Source organism: Gossypium hirsutum, chromosome A03 (assembly GCF_007990345.1).
Source record: "Gossypium hirsutum isolate 1008001.06 chromosome A03, Gossypium_hirsutum_v2.1, whole genome shotgun sequence".
NCBI lineage: Eukaryota > Viridiplantae > Streptophyta > Magnoliopsida > Malvales > Malvaceae > Gossypium > Gossypium hirsutum.
The window spans coordinates 41,145,651-41,161,350 of NC_053426.1; the positions used below are offsets into that span (position 1 = coordinate 41,145,651).

General features: G+C 37.5%; 1 pseudogene; it reads right to left on the reverse strand.

Moving 5' to 3' along the window:
* Positions 1 to 7,078: 7,078 nt before the first annotated feature.
* Positions 7,079 to 15,700, reverse strand: part of LOC121217946 (uncharacterized) — a 45,455-nt pseudogene continuing 36,833 nt past the window's right edge.

Genomic DNA, 15,700 nt, shown 5'->3' on the forward strand with positions numbered 1-15,700 from the left:
AAGCTATTTTAGCTTCTAATGCAAAACCTTGGTTCGAAACAAGGGCCAAAGCTCACAAAATCAGCTTGAAGCAACTATCCAAAGGACCCGTGCATTGTTGGCAAGCTGATCCTAGCTCATTTCTAGCTCCTCGAGCACCGTCCAGCTCAACTCAGCTCATTTGAGCTTGTTTCAGCTCGTTTGAGCTCAACCGAGCTTACTTTCAGCTCCTTCTTTCTTTCTTTCAATAAACTAAGTCTTAATTTAGTTTATAATTAAGTTTGCTACAGCTCATGCCGAAACCCCTAGCTCAATTTCAACTCATTAAGTGTTTTGACTATTTTTGAGCTAGCTGAATTTATTATAAGTTGACTTATAATTATTGTGTTCAAATTTAGTTAGTGATATTAAGTTATTTAGTTATTATTTTAAATTATAATTATATGAATAGTTGTGTGTTATTTAATTATGTTATTTACTTTTGTAGGTTAGCCGAATTTGGAAGATACATTCATGGCATTTAATGCAAGGTCCATGGGAAAGTTAATTGAACGGGAGGATACATGCATGGACCGGTTCAATGTTTGGAGGACATACATTCATGTACATGGAAGGTTAATGCATATTGAAAGGTGCATCTCCCTTGGACGGCACACATGCATGAATGGGGGGTAATCAATGCAAGTGCATGTATGGCTAGGTTCAAGGCCCCTTCCAAGTTCCATGTACAATCGATGCATGTGGGAGGACCCTTGGAGTTTCCTAAGCACCTATTCGGCCAAGAGACACCCTTTGGGAGTTTCATGCATCCCATGGCCGAACCTAGACAATCCCATTGGCTTCCAAAGTTTGCTCATACATGAAGCTGCCCATTCATCTCCCATTCGGTCGAACATGGACAAGGACACCATTGGTCATTTTTCTAGAAGGTTCATGTCTTAATTTAGGTTCATTACTTAATCATAAGTTCATGAATGGACTATTCGGTTAGCATAAGAAACTAGTATAAATAGTTTGTTGATTTCATTTGTAAAGGACTTTTGACTTTTGATCATTTGAATGAACTTTGTTCAAAGAGTGAGTTTGCTCCTCTCTAAATTCGTACGAGTTTCGATCTGACTTATCTAGCGTGCTAGTGGCGTCTATCGTTCTCTTTTGAACTTATCACCATCCTGGTGTGGCGTTCATCCACCTTTTTATACCTTTGGTTCCTACCTCTCTATAGGTAACGGGTCAAGGTCCATCTTCGACTTCCATTAAACCCACCTTAAGCAATATAAGTCCCGGGGCAATACTTTACATAGTATTGAATCGTTCTTAATACTTAAGTTCATTTTTCCATCTCCATCCTATTTATTAAATATAAACTTTATTTCTTTTCTTATTAAACCGAACCTACAAAATATCCGAATTTAGCCTATCTTTTGAACCCTTTTAAAAGTCTTCCGCTTAAACTGAAAACAATCTTCATCTTAAAACAATTTCGAACGAACTTCTCGTCGACGATCGGGCAATCAAGTGAATCGACTCAATCAACCGAGCTGGATCACATCAATTGAGGCTGAGAAAGCGAGGGCGATCTGCTCAATTGACCACCACGAAAGTTTCCCCTAAGTTTCCACATCCAAATTCACCCAAGAAGAATAAGTGTGCATTCGGCAAGAACCCTAGAATTTGGGGATTTAGGGCTGATTGTCGAACTCCAGCAAAAAGTGAAATTGATCAATTCTTTAAGATAAACAAGGGCTGGAAACATAAATAAAACAGCAAATAGATTAGAATTGAGATTCGGCACAAGTAGAATTAAATAAAAGAAATTGAACAGCAAAAATTAAAGGATAAGTCCTAAAGATCCTTGAAATCCCAAAAGATTTCACAAATCTCTTCAAACGGCTCTAATTGATGTGATCCTGATCGCATCATGTAATGTCACAACCCAACGCCGTCGAGATTGGCCTAAACACGAGGGCCCCAAGTGCAAGATGAAGCTAATTTTTAGCTCATTTGAATTTCTTTTCGTGTGGTTCAACTCATTCGAGCTCAAGTTAGCTCATTCGTGCTCAAGTCAGCTCATTCAAGCTCAGTTTAACTCGTTGAGCTCGTTATTAGCTCTTTAGCTCTTTTAATTTAATTTGCCGGAATAAATTAATTAGTTGAGTTAGTTATTTTAGCTCAAATAATTACTAAGTGTTTAATTAAGAAATCTAGACATTTTAATTATGTTTGTTTATTGCATTTTAAATTGTTTTAATTATTACCTAGCATAAATGTGTTTGCCTTATTACAATTATTTAATGTGTGCGATTTAAGCTAAGTAAATTTGTTGAATTTGCTAGGACAATGTACATGGACGGCAAAGAAGAGGTGGACTGCAACAAGCATAAAAGCCGAATTAATGTGGAGGTGAACGACATGAAATTAAGGAAGCATTTGACCAACATCATGCATAATTTATGGAACAAATTAAGGAAGCACTTGACCAACATCATGCATAATTCATGGAAGAATTTGAGGAAGCATTTGACCAACATCATGCATAATTCATGGAAGAATTTAAGGAAGCATTTGGCCAACATCATGCATAATTTAAGGAACAAATTGAGGAAGCACCATGGCCGAATTTGGCTTCCAATTTTACCCATTCGGCTACCCTTTTGTTTTGCCTATAAATATGTGTTAAATTTTATTGTAAAAAGGGAGAAGAACCTTGAATTAATGTTTTTACATTTTGTGAGATTGTTTACAACTCTCATTGTTCTCCAAAGACTCGTTTGACTTATCAAGTAACCCTTGTGGCGTCAACCCATTCTTCTTATCCGAACTTATCACTTTGCATCCAAAGTGTGGCGTTCAAGTTATACCGAGGTTCCTATCATCTTTGATAGTGGGTCAAGGTTCCATTTTATTCGTTTTTCCATCCATACAACATTTAACCTTTCCTAAGTATTCGTATAAGTCCCGGGTTAACACACTTATATTGTGTTGGTTCAACTTGAATACTTGGTTTTCATTCACCTATCATCCTCAATACACTTCATAACCCCTTTTGAACTAAATTTGAGCCTTTATCCCTTCTTTCTTAACCTATCTTCGACAAACCTTGATATTACTCCAATTCACGATCGGGTACATCAACGACTCGACTCTCATCACCGAGGCCGGGGCGTATCACTAATCTCCCCTCCAAAGAATATCGATGGCAAGAAGAAGGTTGAAGATGGCTCTCACAATCAAAAGATTGTTAAAACAACTTCTAAAGAAACTCAAGAGAGAATTCTTGGAGAAAACCCCAAAGAAAATTCTGCACTCAACAAATCTGAAATTTGATAGAAAAAATAATAATAAGATGTTTTTACAAAGGGTGGCTGGCCAATGCTTATATAGGCTTCCAACAAATCCTAATCTCACAAGTAACTAATAAAAAATTAAACCTAATTAATAAAATAACAAGGTAAATTCGGCCATGCACTTATATGGGCTGTTTTGGGCCGAATTTTACATGTAATGCTCCAAAGATTAAAAAATTAAATTAAACAAGTAAGATGTTTACAAATTGGGCCCTTTGACATTTTGGCCTGATTTTCAACTAAGTATGAAGAAATTTCTTGATTGGGCTGGATTTTGGTTATTGGGCCTCGCCTTCAAGAATTTGGGCTTGTGATCCATCTCCTTCCGAAATTAGGTCGTTGATGCTCGTAACGGAGATTCAATGCATGTTGGCTGCAAGATTTGGTTTCTTGGACCAAGATTTCCAAGATTTGAAATCTTGATTTTCTTGATTCTTGAAATCTCTTCGAACAGCATAATTGGGCCAAGATTCGGTTTCTTGATTTTCTTGAAAACAAGAAAGTGAATCTTGATTTTCTTGATTTGAGCCCATCACCTTCTTGAGCTTGGGTTGGGCCTTGTGACTCGTATCATTCCCCCCTTCCTCAAAAAGATTCGTCCTCGAATCTGAAAAATCAAATGAACTCGACTTTCCTCTATCGAACGGGACTAATGGCAATTGAGTCCACTGAAAAGAATAGCCATGAGATAGTAAATAGCAACGGAAACAAGCTTGTAGTCCAATCATAAGCATAACAGAACAGGTATAACGCATGTGAATGGACAGATTCAGATTACCATGCAAACAATCTAATTTACTCGCCACTGCCTCGTCAAAAGATGGACATGTTTTAAGGCATTCAGTCGTCTCAAATTGTTCCCACAAACCATGAATAAATTGCGAGTAATAAATCAAATGGTAAACATAATCGTCACAAGTAGGTATTTGAAAAGATTCACATGGTTCACAGAGTTGCATAATCATACCATGCATTAATCGACGGTCTATAGATTCACTCACACATGCATTATCAAAAACAAGAATCTTTTTATCAACCATCAAAACAGATAGATCATCAATAAATAAAATAGGACAGTCAAGCACGTTTCGATCTAATTGTTCATCAACACAATCTTTGTCGCTATCCGAGGAGTACAAAAGTGTTTCAAAGGTTTCAAGCATCTTACCTTGATAAGCAAAAGAATAAGGGTCGATTTTACCTTTTTCATTTAAAACAAACCTTCGCTCATCGGGGGCATAGTGTAGTCGAATCTCCGTTGTTGAGTTAACCTTTGTCAAATGGAACTCAGACTTCATGTACAACCACATAAACTATTTAAGGCACGAATATAAATTGAAAACAAATTTGGAAAATTTCGTTACCTTATTCTCCAAAACAGATTTGGACAAATTCGAGGATTTTACACAAGGTAAATCAAGAGAATAACAAATCACGCTTCTTTTCATAATGACTTTATCAACCACAATCGAAGAGTAACAATTAATCGGATCAAAATGAGGGGATCTTTTAAGAACTAAGTCACCAAAAGTTTTATCAATAATTTTCAAATCTGCACTGGACTCGGTTTCTAAAATTTCCTTACCTCGCTTACCTTCGGGATCATGTAGTGTGATTTCATCTTTGCCTAAGTTGATCGTATGAAAGCGTCTTTCATTTGAGAGGTATTGAAGTTGAAAGTTATCTTTCGGTCCTTCGGGAACCTGAAAAGTAGCAACACAAGAAAAATTCATATCTTGGTTAGTGAAAACATTCCTCACTAGCCTTTCCTCTTCTTTTTCTTTTGTTTCTTTTTCTAACTCATTTTCTCTTCTTTCTTCAACTTCTTTTTCAATTTTCTTTTCTGTTTCACATTCCTTTTCACTCTCAATCTCTTTTTGCTCTTTTTCATTCTCTTTTTCTTTTTCCTCACTTGTTTTAACAACATAATTTTTCAGTTTGATTTGGTCCTCATGGACTTGTTCCGGAGTGAGCGGCACTAAGGTGATTTTCCTTCCTTGATACTTGAAAGAATACCTATTGGTACGACCATCGTGAGTGACCTTTCATCTAGTTGCCATGGTTCTCCTAGCAATAAATGGCAGGCTTGAATAGGTACTACGTCGCACACGACTTCGTCTTGATATTTACCGATAGAAAAGGCGATGCGCACTTGTTGAGTGACCTTAAATTGGCTTTCGTTGCTAAGCCCTTGTAGTTGATAAGGTGATACGACCTCGGTTTAGTAGTTGAACTCGAGTCGTTTAGTTCCCGATCGTAAACGAAGAAGTATATTAGACAAGAAGAAGATAGAATATATTTGAGTTCAAAGAAGTAAAGTAAGTCCGTGCAAAGTTGGATATGGATTTGGTTTAAGTCAAAATGGTATGACTAGAATGGTCGAGTTCAGTTTAGGATTAATTAAGAAATGGTATTTGGTTTTGGTACGTTTTGGTATTTGGGAATTGGTACGAAATGGTAAGGGATTTGGTACGAAATGGTAATGGTTCAAAAAGGTCAAGAGTGAAACCAACACTAAAGAAAAGTGTCGACCCGAAACTTATAGGACCAAATTGAGTTGGAAATGGTTGATAAGAACCTTGACCCGATACTTAGTAAAGTATGAACCAAAGGTATCAAAGGTGAACGCCACACTCGGGTTTAGGGAGTGATAAGTTCGAAAGAAAGACTCGGAAAGACGCCACTAGAAGCTAGATAAGTCTTACGGGTCCCGAACGAAATTTGAGAGAAAATGCCTCACAAATTTGGCAGCAATTCGTTACTTAAAAATGTCAAAAAGTCCTTTACAAAATGAAATTTCAGCTATTTATAATCAGCAACTAAGTTAGCCGGATAGTCACATACATTTTCTTAAAAACTAAGCTAATGAATTCTTCAATGGCTTGGCTAGGTTCGGCTGAACTTGGAAAGCTTCTAGAATTCACATTGAACCTTGGACAACTTGAATGGTGCATGGATGAGCTAGATTCGGTCAATGTGCATAAATAAGCTCATTTAATTTGTAGCTTTTGCTGAAAAGTGACCAGCCATTAAGAGGGATTTGAATGGCCAAATGAAGTGTGAACACTCGGTTTCAAAGAGTCTTTGTGTGTGAACATTCCAAAACCGAAAAGCCAAGAGTGTGAACTTCATGTGTGAACGGCATTATGCTGGTTCTTGAATCATTTAAAATCAGCTGAACATTCCTCATGCATGTAACGCCACATTCATTGAACCTATGATGCATGCACCTAGCTTAAATGCTTCCACCCACATTCGGCCAACCTACACACATGAACAAATGAATTTAGTTGATCATTATTCAGCTGAATCATATTAAAAACGAAATTTAGACAACATTAATCCAAATAATTAAAACAAAACTCAATTAATTAAACTAAGTCTAATTAATTCAGTTTGGACAAGACACATTAAAACATGTATTAAGACTTATTTATGAGCTGTAGGAATTTAATTTGACTTAATAACATATAAGAAAACACAATTAATCATGCATAATTAAGTTTGACCAGATTTAAGACCAATTTAATAACGAAAATTAATTAAGCTTGTAAATAACTAATTTAACTAACTCAATTAATTATTTCAGCTACTATATGATTGACTAAGTTATTTTGAGCTAATTTTGAGCTGGTTTGAATTTAATGAGCTGAAGTGGAGCTTAATTCAGCTCGTAACAAAGTGCAAGGAAGGCTCATCGAGTTTGTCCAAGCTTCATCAATGCGTCCAACCAAAGTCTCGCCCCAAACTTGATCTACTAAGGCCGAAACAGCCTCCTTGAATTGTTTAGCTCGTGATCGGGTGATTGGACCTTGAGGCAGCTCCAAAGGCTCCTTGCTCGAGCTAGGTTGGACTTGAGGCGTGGCTGTATCATCCTCCCCCTCTTCAAAGCGATTTGCCCTCAAATCGGAATCTGCATCAAAAGGGGATAAGTCAGAGACATTAAAACTTGCACTTATGTTATACTCACCTGGTAGATCAAGTCGATAAGAATTCTGTTGATTCGTTCCAAGACTTGAAAAGGGCCATCACCACGCGGTAGTAGCTTTGACCTTCGTTGGGCGGGAAAACGTTCCTTTCTCATGTGAACCCAAACCCAATCACCAGGTTCGAAGATAATTCTTTTACGACCCTTGTTCGCTTCCTAGCATAACTTTCGGTTCTTGCTTCAATGTTGGCTCGAACTTTCCGATGTAACTCCTTTACATATTCGGCCTTCTTTTTAGCATCTGCATGAATAAGTTGATCGTTAGGTAAAGATACTAAATCTAAAGGAGTTAACGGATTAAATCCATAAACAATTTCAAAAGGAGAGTGTTTAGTTGCCGAGTGAACGGATCGATTATACGCAAATTCTACATGTGGCAAACACTCCTCCCACGACTTAAGGTTTTTCGTATGATGGCTCGTAACAAAGTTGATAGCACTCGGTTGACCACTTCCGTTTGTCCATCTGTTTGGGGGTGGCAAGTGGTTGAAAACAACAACTTAGTTCCAAGCTTTCCCCAAAGCGATCTCCAAAAATGGCTCAAAAACTTCGCATCTCGATCAGAAACAATCGTCCTCGGGATGCCATGCAAACGAACAATTTCCTTAAAGAAAAGATTAGCAATGTGAATGGCATCATCAGTTTTTGAACAAGAAATAAAATGAGACATTTTGGAAAAGCGATCAACAACAACAAAAATAGAGTCCTTCCCCGTTTTAGTCCTAGGCAATCCAAGGACAAAATCCATGGAAATGTCCTCCCAAGGTGCGTCGGGTATAGGGAGCGGCGTATACAACCCGTGCGGCTTAATCTTGGATTTGGCCTTCTTGCACGTCACACATCGCGCACACACTCGTTCAACGTCCCTTTTCATTTTCGGCCAATAAAAATGCTCTTGGAGGGTTGCTAAGGTTTTTCCAACGCCAAAATGGCCCATAAGGCCTCCGCCATGCGCCTCATGTACTAATAGGTCTCGTATGGAACTCCGCGGCACACATAATTTTCCTTCTCTAAAAAGGAACCCGTCGCTCCTATAAAACTTATCAATAGCAATACTTTCACAAGCAACAAATATTTCTCCAAAATCATCATCAGCAGGATATAAATCTTTTAACAATGCAAAACCAAGCAGTTTAGAGTCCAAATACGACAAAAGGGTATACCTTCTTGAAAGAGCATCAGCTACGATATTTTCCTTACCCTTTTTATACTTAATGACATAGGGAAATGACTCCAAATACTCTACCCACTTAGCATGGCGTTTGTTTAATTTGTGTTGTCCTTTAATGTGCTTTAACGCTTCATGATCCGAATGGATCACGAACTCCTTGGCCACAAATAATGTTGCCAAGTCTCGAGAGCGCGGATAAGTGCATACATCTCCTTGTCATAAACGGGGTAGTTTAGCACGGCACCATTCAACTTTTCACTAAAGTAAGCGATCGGCCTCCGTCTTGAGTTAGCACGGCACCTATTCCAACACCTGAGGCATCACACTCAATTTCAAATGTTTTAGAAAAATCAGGCAGTGCTAACAACGGAGCTTTAGTAAGACAATCTTTAATAATATTAAAAGAATTTTCTTGCTCTTCGCCCCAATGAAAAGTCGAATTCTTCTTGATAGTGCTTGTCAACGGTGCAGCCAACGTGCTAAAGTTGGGTACAAATCGCCTATAGAAACTTGCTAGGCCATGGAAGCTTCGCACTTGGCTTATGCTCGTCGGTCTCGGCCATTCTTGAATCGCCTTAATCTTTTCGCTATCTACTTCGAGGCCCTCCGAGCTAACCACGAAACCTAAAAAGATAACTTTGTCAGAACAAAATGTACACTTTTTAAGATTAGCATACAAAGTCTCTTTTCTAAGAACTTCCAATGAAATTTCGTAAAACATAGTTCATAAGTCTCATAAAAGTGCTAGGGGCGTTGGTTAAGCCGAATGGCATTACCAACCATTCATACAAACCATGTTTCGTTTTAAAAGCGGTTTTCCACTCGTCACCTTCGCACATTCGAATCTGATGGTATCCGCTTTTGAGATCAATTTTTGAGAATAACTTGGCACCACTTAACTCATCGAGCATATCATCTAAACGCGGTATGGGATGCCTATACTTGATGGTGATTTTATTTACGGCACGGCAATCGACGCACATGCGCCACGTTCTGTCCTTCTTTGGTACCAACAAAACCAGTACAGCGCATGGGCTAAGGCTCTCTCGAATATAGCCCTTTTCCATGAGTTCGTTGATTTGACGTTGAAGCTCTTTGGTTTCTTCGAGATTGGTTCGGTATGCTGGCCGATTAGGAATAACAGCTCCGGGCATAAAATCGATTTGGTGCTCAATCCCACGAAGTGGTGGCAAACCACTTGGCACTTCATCCAGAAAAACGTCTTTGAAATCCTGCAAGAGAGACAGAACAGAAGAAGGGGGATCTCCGGATAAGTCGTTAGTATTAAACAAATTTTCCTTATACATAAGTACAAGGATCGATTGTTTTGCCAAAAACGCTTTTCGAACATCATTTGCTTTTGCAAAGACATTCAATTTTTCACTCACTTTTTCTTTTTCTTCTTTTTCTTTTATCGCTCTCTTTTCATTCTCTTTTTTTGAATTTTCTTTTTTTTTTCATTTTTCTTTTCTTTTGTATTTTCGCTCTTTTCTTTTTCTCTCATTTGATCTACAGAATTTTTCAACTTAAGTTGATCCTCATAAACTTGCTTTGGCGTCAATGGTGCTAAGGTTACATTTCTCCCCAGATGCTTGAAAGAATATCGATTTGAGTAACCATCGTGCATAACTCGACGATCGAATTGCCATGGACGGCCCAATAACAAGTGACCCGCGTGCATCGGAACAACATCGCAAAGCACTTCATCGGAATATTTTCCAATGGAAAAGGAGACTAGAACTTGCTTTGTCACTTTTAACTCTCCTCCATCGTTGAGCCATTGAAGTTTGTACAGAGTTGGATGCTTGGTGGTTGGTAGATTTAATTTTTCCACCATGAGAGTGCTCGCTACGTTCGTACAACTTCCTCCATCGATGATGACACTACATAGCTTTCCTTGTACTTGACAACGAGTATGGAAGATGTTCTCTCGTTGTTGTTCATCGTCGATGCTTTGGATGCTTAGACTTCTTTTAACAACGAGGAGTTCTCCATCAAGAGCGTGTTCAACTTCTTCATCGTTTTCAGAAACAATTTTGGGCTCGTCTTCAAGTTCTTCCTCCTCCGATTCGATTTCTCCATTTGCTCGAACCACCATGACATTGCGATTGGGACATTGACTCGCAATATGGCCCCTTCTAAGGCACTTAAAACACTTAATATCTCTTGAACGATTAGCAAATGAATCGGTTGCCTTACCTTTGCTCGTATCGCCCATAGGTTTGTTTGCTTTGGTAGGCACCATTGGCTCTTTGGCACGGATTGGTGGATTAGTTTTACTCGAACTTTGCCTCCATCTAGTTGTGCTTGGGGTAGGAAAACTTCGAGTGGTACTCTTTCGCTTGAGTTGCTTCTCCACCTTAATGGCCATGTGTACCATGTCCACTATCTCAACATAATGTTGGAGTTCCACAATGTTAGCGATATCTCGGTTGAGACCAGCAAGGAATCGCGCCATTGTTGCTTCACGATCTTCTTGGACATCGGCTCGGATCATTGCGATCTCCATCTCTTTGAAATAATCCTCAACACTCTTTGAACCTTGAGTGAGATTTTGAAGCTTTTGATAGAGTTCCCGATGATAGTAGGAGGGAATGAAACGACGTCGCATCACGGCCTTCATCACGGCCTTACATCAGGACTTTGAGACATGTAAATAAAAACCTCACAGCAAAACCCTCACAAAATCTCTCACAGAAAGAATAAACACTCCACTCGTGTTTCACTCAATTTCGGCTTTTAACTTGATGTAACTCTCGTGCCTTTTACCACTCACTTTCCTCTCGTGATTTCGTAAGCGACTCGTAGTGACTTAGTGATACGAGTCACAAAAGCCCAAATTCTTGAAGGCGAGGCCCAATAAGCAAATTCCCAGCCCAATCAAGAAATCCATCCATACTTAGTTGAAAATCAGGCCAAATTGTCAAAGTGGCCCAAGTTGTAAAGTTTTATTTTTATTTTTATTTATTTATTTATTTATTTACTTAGTTTAAATTTTTATGTCAATATTCAGTCCAAGAGTCCCAGATAAAATGACCTTTGACCGAATTTCCATATTAAAATAATTAGGAGTTTTTTTTATTTTAGTTTTCTAATTAGATTAGGACTAGTTATAAGGCCTATTTAAAGGCATGACTGTCCACCTTGTTAAACACTTATCATTATTATTAAAATTTCAGATTTGTTGATAGCAGAATTTTCTTTGAGTTTTCTCCAAGATTTTTCTCTTGAGTTTTCTTTAGAAGTTGTTTTAACAATCTTGTGATTGTGGGAGCCATCTTCAACCTTCTTCTTGCCATTGATATTCTTTGGAGGGGAGATTAGAGCCGTTTGAAGGGAGTTGTGAGATCTTTCGAGATTTCAAGGCTTCTTAGGACTTATCTTTTAATTTCTTACTGTCAATTCTTTCTTTATTTCTACTTGTGCTGAATCATTATCTAATCTATTTTCTGTTCTTATTGTGTTTTCAGCCTTTTTCTATCTTAAGGAATCAGCCCAAAAATCCCCAATTTCTAGGGTTTTTCCATACTCTTTTTGGGTGAAATTAGATTGTCGAAATTTGGGGAAAACTATCTTGGTGTTCAATTGGGCAGAATCACAATCTCCTTGAGGGTTTCAAGAGCCCTAACACTTATTTCTATTCTCAATTTGATTCTTTGCTGATTTGGGGATTTTATTTCAGATCTGAAAATTTAAAAATCTAATCTTTTAATTTTCTGTTTCGTTTCAGATCTAATTGTTTAGGGTTTTCGTAGGAGTTTCTCGTGACTTGGCAACTCGATCTTGGTCCGCGCGCAACCCCGTATCATTTGGTATCAGATTTTGGGCGTTTTGGGTGTTCTTGGTTGATTTCTAAACTGATCTCTATTTTTTAAAGCATAAACAGCAGTTTTACCCAGAAAAATTGTTCAAAAAAATTCATTTGAGTGGGTAAACGTTGTCCGATTGATCTGAAATTTTACATACATGTGTTTGGCACTGTGATTGAATATAAAAAAATTATTCCCGCAAAAAAATCAGTCAAAAAGTCAAAAAAATCGAAAAAAAGACGAAATCCAATAAAAATTTAAAAAAAATTCAGCGGGTTGAGTTTGGTGCCCAAACTTTCCAGACCAAAAATTAAATATTTAAGGACATTCGAGATTTAATTTTGTGATTTTTTGAGATCAGGAACACCTCGAACGAAGTTGTCAAGTTACTCCACAGTTTTTCGGGTTTTCTGTTTTCAGCAATTTTTATTGATTCTTAGCTGTAGGTTTTCATTTGTTTGCTTTTTATTATCCTTTTAAAATATCTAACATCTTCTTGTTTCTTGTGTTAGTAGGATTTAAAGTGTGCAAATCCTTCCTCGGTGCAACACGAATCACTTGGTGTCTCGTCAATTTTTGGCATCCTAGTGCAAATTAGGATTCTTTGGTAGTTTGGTTCACACTCTCTAATTGGTTGATATAAACTCTGATAAAGAACTCACAAGATTGAATTCGACCTCATTGAGAATTTGATTTTTCTTTTTGAGTGATTAATGGTGAGGTTTGCTAACTTTTATTTTTGAGTGTTGAGTGTTTATTTTTTACAGGTTTTGAAGATGTCTAAAGGTGATAATAATGATGCACTTATGCAAGTCCAACAACAGTTAGACAGACATACTGCTGCAATCACACAAATAAATGCTACACTTCAAGCATTGAATACTACTTTGAATGAGGTACGAGTGAATCAAAAACATCAATATCGAGATCCAATTAAGGAAGATAGGGATAACCAGCCCCATAGGTGCAACCCTCAACGTGTCCCTAGAATGGATGATGATTGTCATGATCATGGACAATCATCTTTGGCAAAACCAAAGAGCGAGCAGCAACGAGAACATCTCTTTCATACTCGCTGCCACATACAAGGTAAGCTTTGTAGAGTTATTATTGATGGTGAAAGTTGCTCGAACATAGCCAGCACGACGATGGTGGAAAAGCTTTGCTTAACCACTACCAAGCATCCACAACCTTATCAACTACAAGGGTTTAGCAACGAAGGCCAATTTAGGGTCACTCAACAAGTGCGCATCGCCATTTCTATCGGTAAGTATCAAGACGAAGTTGTGTGCGACGTAATGCCTATTCAAGCCTGCCATTTGTTGCTAGGAGAACCGTGGCAACTAGATCGAAAAGTCACTCACGATGGTCGTACCAATAGGTATTCTTTCAAGCATCAAGGAAAGAAACTCACCTTAGTGCCGCTCACTCTGGAACAAGTCCATAGGACCAAATCAAACTGAAAAATTCTGTTAAAACAAGTGAGGAAAAAGAAAAAGAGAATGAAAAAGAGCAAAAAGAGATTGAGAGTGAAAAAGAAATTGAAGAAAGAAGAGAAAATGAATTAGAAAAAGAAACAAAAGAAAAAGACGTGGAAAGGGTAGATAGGAATGTTTCCACTAACCAAGATATGAATTTTTCTTGTGTTGCTACTTTTCAGGTTCCCGAAAGATCGAAAGATAACTTTCAACTTCAATACCTCTCAAATGAAAGACGCTTTCATACGATCAACTTAAGCAAAGATGAAATCACACTACATGATCCCAAAGGTAAGCAAGGTAAGGAAATTTTAGAAACCGAGTCCAGTGCAGATTTGAAAATTATTGATAAAACTTTTGGTGACTTAGTTCTTAAAAGATCCCCTCATTTTGATCCGATTAATTGTTACTCTTCGATTGTGGTTGATAAAGTCATTACGAAAAGAAGCGTGATTTGTTATTCTCTTGATTTACCTTGTGTAAAATCCTCGAATTTGTCCAAATCTGTTTTGGAGAATAAGGTAACGAAATTTTCCAAATTTGTTTTCAATTTATATTCGTGCCTTAAACAGTTTATGTGGTTGTACATGAAGTTTGAGTTCCATTTGACAAAGGTTAACTCAACAACGGAGATTCGACTACACTATGCCCCCGATGAGCGAAGGTTTGTTTTAAATGAAAAAGGTAAAATCGACCCTTATTCTTCTGCTTATCGAGGTAAGATGCTTGAAACCTTTGAAACACTTTTGTACTCCTCGGATAGTGATAAAGATCGTGTTGATGAACACTTAGATCGAAACGTGCTTGACTGTCCTATTTTATTTATTGATGATCTATCTGTTTTGATGGTTGATAAAAAGATTCTTGTTTTTGATAATGCATGTGTGAGTGAATCTATAGACCGTCGATTAATGCATGGTATGATTATGCAACTCTGTGAACCATGTGAATCTTTTCAAATACCTACTTGTGACGATTATGTTTACCATTTGATTTATTACTCGCAATTTATTCATGGTTTGTGGGAACAATGTGAGACGACTGAATGCCTTAAAACATGTCCATCTTTGTTTCAAATATTTGACGAGGCAGTGGTGAGTAAATTAGATTGTTTGCATGGTAATCTGAATCTGTCCATTCACATACGTTATACCTATTCTGTTATGCTTATGATTGGACTACAAGCTTGTTTCCGTTGCTATTTACTATCTCATGGCTATTCTTTTCAGTGGACTCAATTGCCATTAGTCCCGTCGATAGAGGAAAGTCGAGTTCATTTGATTTTTTAGATTCGAGGACGAATCTTTTTGAGGAAGGGGGGAATGATACGAGTCACAAAAGCCCAAATTCTTGAAGGCGAGGCCCAATAAGCAAATTCCCAGCCCAATCAAGAAATCCATCCATACTTAGTTAAAATCAGGCCAAATTGTCAAAGTGGCCCAAGTTGTAAAGTTTTATTTTTATTTTTATTTATTTATTTATTTATTTACTTAGTTTAAATTTTTATGTCAATATTCAGTCCAAGAGTCCCAGATAAAATGACCTTTGACCGAATTTCCATATTAAAATAATTAGGAGTTTTTTTTATTTTAGTTTTCTAATTAGATTAGGACTAGTAATAAGGCCTATTTAAAGGCATGACTGTCCACCTTGTTAAACACTTATCATTATTATTAAAATTTCAGATTTGTTGAGAGCAGAATTTTCTTTGAGTTTTCTCCAAGATTTTTCTCTTGAGTTTTCTTTAGAAGTTGTTTTAACAATCTTGTGATTGTGGGAGCCATCTTCAACCTTCTTCTTGCCATTGATATTCTTTGGAGGGGAGATTAGAGCCGTTTGAAGGGAGTTGTGAGATCTTTCGAGATTTCAAGGCTTCTTAGGACTTATCTTTTAATTTCTTACTGTCAATTCTTTCTTTATTTCTACTT